Here is a 7,800-nt window from a genome sequence, read left to right as displayed (position 1 = left end):
TAAATCACCTTCTTTCAAAATAATAGCTCAAGGATTTTTATTACAAAGTGATGACGTTGGTTTCGGTAATATTTAGTTACGGATCATTAATATCCTATCAATTGAATCTATTGGATACAATTCCGTCGGCCAATTGTAAGACATCTTAAAAGAATCTATTGACGAATATGATAATAATTCAGCCGGTATTTGATTTGTAGTACTATCCATTGAATAATTCAGTAAGTCTTGAACCCATTCTAATTTTCTACTCCACTGATATTGTTGTTCTGCACAATAAGATCGCATTAACCTATTGAGATCTCTATGTGAAATTGGATTATGTCTTATTTTGTGTTCCTTGCAGAAGCTTTTCCATTTTAAGGACAGGAGCTGCGAACCTTGGTCGGTAAACATAGTATTAGGGTATGGGAATATATAAAAGTACTGTTTCTCTAGCATTCGTATTAAAAGTCAGTAACACTAGCATGTCGTAAGGGATAAAAGGAAACAAATCTAGAATATACATCCACCACAGAGAAAATTAAATGATAACCATAACTGTTTGCTAACATTCCCCCAAATCTAAGCATATCAACTCATATATGTAATTCGCAATTATGTGATAATTTTCCAAAGCTATATTTTGGTTAGGATGTTTAGTGGCCGCACATTGTAAAGAATTTTTATGCATGTTATTATATTCTTCTTAAGAGTACATCAACGAAATGAAGCTCTACAAAACACCAAACACTTCTTCTGTCCAAAATGTCCCTTTTCATGTATCTTTTGCACCAGTTTTGTTGCCATGGCTTTAGGTATTATCAACAACCAGCTTCCTTTCTTAATGCTTTTAACAACTACTACTGAATTATGCAACTTTACATATGGATAATTTTGTTCTTGGTCTAACTTTCTTTTTAACTTTTGGCAATACGAATCGTTATCTTTCTTTATTTCCTCATACTTAGAGATTTAGATCATCTTTGAAAATAAAATATCCATAAATTTGAAAAATACCATAAGATGAACATTTACTCTTTTATTATTAGAGGAATTTGTAATTCCGCTGTCCCTGATCCCCATATCAACAGACCGCGTCACTAGTTTCGCTTTATCGACTGTATAGAAGTTGTGGCTGGAGTTACTGCTTCAGATGTTACAGTAGTTCTAACGGATACATTATTTGGATTCATCATGTTTGAACGATTGGATACTCGTGATGGTCGACAATTAGAGTCCTTCCAATAAAAAGGATTATTTGAATACCATATAGGTAGTAAACCATATCCAGGAAATCTCCATGATCGTTTCTTATATCCATTTCTAAAATTCCCTGCTTCTAACATTTCCATTAACGGTTGACGTAGTACTATCATTCACTAAATTTATCATTGATTGTGGATTAGTTAATTCAGTCTGGACTCCAAAATCCTTCTTCGATTTTCTTACGAAATTTATTTGAGGTCTAGGAAATCGCCTCCGATAGTTGTTCTTTAAATCTATTATACCAGTCGCCAGACCCGCAATCAGCCTCAGAGGTTTGGGGGAGCCATGAATATGTTAGGGGGCAAGTCATTAAAAGTTATCCTACAAATTGTTTTTGTATTTATAAATGCATTTTGTATCTGGAGGGGCCACGAAAAGTTTAGGGGGCCAGACCCCCTAGCTCCTTCTGGTTGCGGGCCTGCCAGTCGCCATATTTGTTTCATTATATTCTTGTATCTCCATAATTCTTAACGTAAGATCATCCAAATTTTTGTTTGGATTATTCCTCAAGATTTTAGCTTTTTCCTTCCCATTTTACGCGTAATAGTTTTAGACTAGTCCGATCCAGCTGATCTCTCTGCTGTTTTTGTTCAGACTCTATTACTGAAAATCTTTGCACCAATTCCTCTTGTTTTTATGTTACAACTTATATTCTAGCTTCTATTTATCTTATCCTTACTTCTTCTACTTCCATCTTCTTCACCTCTTGAATTTCAACTTCCATGCGGCAGAAAAGATTGCCTATCTCTTTTCGTAAATCTTTCTTAAAACCGATAATCTCTTTTTAAAATTCATCCGTCTTGGAATCCATATAAGCAGAAAATTTTGTGAAAATATACTCAATACTCGACTCAACAGCTGTTTTGTAATTATCGTGAAATTGGTAACAATGTCTGGTCATACTTGCCATCAGTTCTTTTTGTGACACAGTCCCGTCATCCTTCATTTGAAGTTTCCCTCCATTTGATTCAGATTCGGTTCTCTTTGCCTTTTCCTTCTCAGCATTCTCGCTTTTCTTCCTTTCAATTAATTTAATTCCTTCTTCAGTTTCGACAGCTTGCTTTCTATCCTTCTCTGAATCGCTGTTAGTCTTCTTTCTTTTTCCATCCTTCACGCGCCTACGAGTCCTCTTAATTTTTTTTAATTTGAGAATTTTAATTAATTCATATGAAATTTGGAATTAAATTTTGTTATATTTTACATTTCAGAATATGTCAATTGAACGGTAACATGGTAGTAAATGATGATAGGGGAAAGAGAAGAGTCTGTCCCGAAAAAACTAAACTTTAGCACTTCATGGCGTTAATTTCTTCCTTCTCAATGAAAATTTATAATTATTTACTTTCTATTTTAGCTGTTATATTTATATATTTATTTTAATTCTCAAATTCCGCTTCCAGAAGATTAATTTTATATTTTTCCAATAATATTCACAAATTTACTAAATCTTTTAGTTAACACATTTTTTTATATATAGTATTTCGATTCGGAAAATCTATTCATTTTCTGTACATTTCAGTTGTAACATTTGAGATGCAGATCAAAATCCAATTTTAACATCCTGAGATACAAATTGAAATCCGAATTACCGTTTTCCGAATATCTTGTAATGCGCTAGGTTCATGTTCACTTTACTGGCGCATTACAAACACTTAGCTGCGATTACTTAGAAACTTAATCTAGATATTGGGGTGTTTTGGTGATAGTTTAACTAAGTAAAAACGAAAAAAAATAGTTAACGTCCTCCATTTATGTTCTTTAGGCTAAAGGAGACGGGTGATTAATGAAAGTAAATCATTGTGAAATTAAATTTTTGTGCTTTCTCACTGGAAATCGAAGCCGGGACTATACGTACTAAAGGTTTATTAGCCAGTAGACCAGCGGAGAGTTGTAAATAAATAATTTTAAAAAATATTTTAAGACAATGATGCACAAACCAGAACAGAGACGAAAATAGAGAAAGGTGAATCTAAGGAAAAATTAGGTCAATTGAATGCCCTAGCTTCTGGCATTGAGAATCGATAGTCGCAGCAGTCTTTCGTCTCTGATATTAGAGTCCTGGCTTCGGTTGTATCATCTAGCCCATCTAGTTTCCAATGAACTTTGTGCGATACAAGTTCAATCACCTAGCAGTAAGAAAAAGAAGACTACAATTGATCAACTATGTGGCAAATAGAAGAAAATATTGTAAGTTAAAATAGAAAGCTGAAGATCGAGAAACGTGGAAGAAACATTCCAAGACCGAACCTGAGAAAGAAACCTCACTCGTCCCTTGTCCTGCCGACAAACAGATTACGTAATAATAATTATAATAAATGCAACATCATCCCTCTTTCTTCCCACACCGTTTCTACCCTTTTAGAAGGAACAATAAACAAAGCTGAATTATGTGTTTAATAACTTTTAAATAGAAAAGGCCCGAATACCAAATTTCGCGTCTCTAGCTTAAACGAATTAAGATATATGACCATGTTTTTATAATATTTGTAATTTCACCCTTCTTTTCTACCTATCTTTTTCATTCCTTTTAGGTCGAATACCAGAAAACGCTGAAGCATATATCTTACTATTTTAAACGAAAAGTCCAAATATCAAGTTTTGTGTCTCTAACTTTAAGAGATTCCGAGTTATGGGCTTTTATTATAATAATGTTAGTCTTCCTTGTCTCTCCCACTTTCTTTTAATCTTTTTTGGATGAAGTATGAAAAACTCTGAGACAATTTCTAATTATTTTAAATGAGAAGTCCAAATACCAAATTAAATGTCTCCAGCCGTAAGAGACTCCAAGATATCGGTATCTTATTATACTAATCGTAATCCTCGCCTTTTTTTCCTTCTCACGTTCTCAGGACTTTTCTGCCCTTCTACGTCAAATATCAAAAACGCTAGAACACATTTCTACTTATTTTAAATGAGAAGTTATGTACCAAATTTTGACTAACACTCAAGAGATTTCGAGATTTGGGCATTTTATTGTAATAACTTCCACCCCTTCTTCCTCCTCCTCTTCGAATTTCCAAAAATCCTTCTTTAATACCTTACATTACAAATCATGTGCTGTGTCCAAATTTCAAGTTTCTAACTAAAGTGCTTTCGCCTGGGCATGGATTAATTAACCAATAAGTCACTCAGGACTTATTTTAATTATACAAACACTAGCATGAAATATCCGTTCTTCGTATGGAAAGAATACTTTTATGGCTTTGAGGAAAACGTAAACCCTTTTCTCCCATAGAATAACATTTTAATCAAAGTGAAATTAGGAAAAATTATTTCGGACCCAACAGTGCTAACAATGCTCAAAAATTAATTTCAAATGCTTCTCTATTTTTGTCGTGATGATGAAACAGATAAGCTCCAAGTCATTTTTATATATTGAGAAAAAATAAGAAATTATCTCCTTCCGCCTTCTCCTTCTATTAAAAGTGGAATTTCCGAAAATACCGTGGCACACGCCTACGTGAATTGAATAAGGAGTTTAAATACCAAATTGTACCCCCAAACATATCTTTGACCTTAAATATAACCATCTTATTCAGGGCGGTAACTTGTGGGGACAAGGGGCAACTGCCTTTCCATTTAAGTTAGTCACGGTTCGAGGGCTCACTTCAAGATAGAACTTTCTTATTTCATATGGTATTTCGTATGCAATATGGTATGAAGACGATATAGCTGTAATTTTAGATTAACCAACCTTGCACACGCTTTGGAAAGTTACCAACAAACATTCGTAATATATACAAATTATTTCGTGTATTATTTTATTAATAAAATTATTTTGTATATTATCACAGAAAAGTAAGATGTATTTCAGGAAAACTTATTCATTTTATTCAGTAGCGTAGCCAGGATTGTTGTTTGGGGAGGCTTAGTGTTTATATATATATATATATATATATATATATATATATATATATATATATATATATATATATATATATATATATATAGTAGAGCGTCGATTATCCGAACGTCGGTCAAGCGAACGACCGCTTAACCGAACTGTGTACTCGCTCGCACCTGTTACTCTCCCACCCTACCGTCCATCATTCCCCTCACTCCCAAACTAAGTTTCCCACAGTAGTCGCCGCGTATGTGTATGTAATATGTACATATTTTTGGTTAATAAACTGTACCACATACTATATATTCCTACTAAAGTTGCCTTTGTACGTTACTTTGTAATACTTAAAGAGATGACTGTTTTTATGAATAAATTTACTGTACAGTACTTCTTTTTGGCAAATAAACATGTACAGTTCGATTATCCGAACAAACCAGTTTTCCGAACGCTCTACTGTATATGCGTTTGCTGCGTCATATTGTTTAGTTTTTAATAATAATAATAATAATAATAATAATAATAATAATAATAATAATAATAATAATAATAATAATAATAATAATAATAATAATAATAATAATAATAATAAATCTTTTTCTGAAGTGTTGACTTTTCTAGATATTTCTTCGTTGCTTCTCAATTGCTGTTTTTGCACACCACTACTATTATTGTTTCCTTCTAGCTGTTTCTCTAAAACGTTTTGCGAGTCTTCCTCTGAATTAATATCTTGTTTAGAGTTTTCTCCGTTGTTTTTTTGGTTTCTTCGCACATTTTTTTCACCGAAATTAACACAATTGCTTTTTTCCCGCTTTAACCACGTTTGTAAAACGTTTTGTAACATTTTGCAATTGCAAAGGAAGTTCTTATTTCGACACCCTGAACTCGAATAACTTAAGCAAATCTTCTGAATTGCTCGAATTGATCAAACATCAGAGATTGCTGTGAGATAGTCACATACTACAAGTGTTTAGTATTGTTTTCCACCCTCTCCTGTTAACATTTTTTTCTCAAATAGTTTTCATTTGAATGAAATCAAAACCTCAAAGGAAAATCTTTATTTTTACCCTTCCTTTCTTTCATTCAGCTTGTCTAGAAACTGTTTAGTGACATGTTTTGTTCTGAAATAGAGTACGTGAAAGACAATTGCTGTTTCTTGGGAGAAAAATTAGAAACATCAAAGTACCAAAGTAAATTATCGGAACCCTTTGGGAGGAGGCTCGGCCCTCTGGGCCCACCCCTTCCCTACGCCACTGATTTGATTTTCCTTATTAAATAAAGTTTTTTTTTTTTTTTTTTTTTTTAGGACATCAGAACGGGAGAAAGCAGCGGGCATTTGTCCAGTTTTCTGACAAGCCAGTCTACCCCTGTTGGCAATTGTCAAACGATTCCAATCACTTGACAATACGAGATAGGAATGATACAAGTCTAAATATACTTTACTATGCTAAGAAATAGAAGCTCTCTGCCATATGCTCAAGTTACTAAATGTAGTTGCAGCGCGTATGCAACTATAAACATAAACTACTCTCTTTCTTTCTTTCTTGTATTTTCTTCTTTTAAATTTAATTTCTTAAATGGATTTTTCAGAGACGCATTAGAATTGCCTTGCACTGACGAGTAAACTTTTATCACAAACATACTTTGAGGACTAAAAGAAAGATAGAAAGAAAAGAAGAAAAAGATTCTTGCATTGCACAAGCATGCAACATAAAACAGTAGCCGTGACTGATAATAATGATTGATCAAAACACACAATATAGGCAAAACATCCGACTACACATTCGAGAGCCTAAATAATATTACTGGCAACACAGTACAGGTTACAGTGGTTGAAGACATAGCCTTATGCTGAGTACAAGGAAACTTTGACTAGCTAAAATTTTAATTAGTTAACTTGCTTTAGGCTTGTGAAAGTGTTATACTGTCAAACTCTGACATTCAATTCACTAGTAAGAATTAAACGTGTTTTGGTAATTACATACTGGTCATTTTGAGTATATTTCAAGCAGCACTTCTTATGTGTAGTTTTCATTACTCTTTCTGTTGACAATTTCGTACAAAGCTTATATTCATTTTCATGACGAAAGTATAAATATAAATATTTTTCCTTGATTTTTTGCTCACGCCTGGTGATATACGTTGGATTATCAGGAATAACGACGTAATTAGTTATTTATTTGTTTAAGGCTCGAGTGATTATGATAACCTGCTTGAAACTTGAACCTTCGTTATGGCAAGATTACAAGAATTAATGTACAAGTAAATACTTTGATTGATTGTTTAATTACTAAAAGTATAGCGTCTCTTTTCAAGACGAGACTATATGGCAGAAGAGCTAGTGAAATTCTATTCATTATCCGAGGCAAGTGCCCCTCCAGGATCCATGTGCACATCAAGCATACATGTTATCCATCTATTCACAAAGGGACACTTTAGTCAAATTGGATAGACGTCGTACTTTAGTTGAATTGGGTAATTAAAGTATTTTAAATTGATTTTTAGACTAATAATGGCCAGTTAAATGTATCTCGATAGACATATAGCCAAATCAATCGATAAAATTTAAAAACAAAAGGAATTAAGAGTCAAAGTATGTATTCATATTCCGAACATAAAGTAATAAATAAAACAAAAAATAGATAATATTTTATAATTTTATTATAACAAATATTCAAAACACAAGCAAACATCAAGGAAAATAATAAAGC

This window comes from Thermobia domestica, chromosome 5 (assembly GCF_964235325.1).
Source record: "Thermobia domestica chromosome 5, izTheDome1.hap1.1, whole genome shotgun sequence".
NCBI classification, from domain to species: Eukaryota; Metazoa; Arthropoda; class Insecta; order Zygentoma; family Lepismatidae; genus Thermobia; species Thermobia domestica.
Note: the sequence above shows the minus strand (reverse complement) of the source record.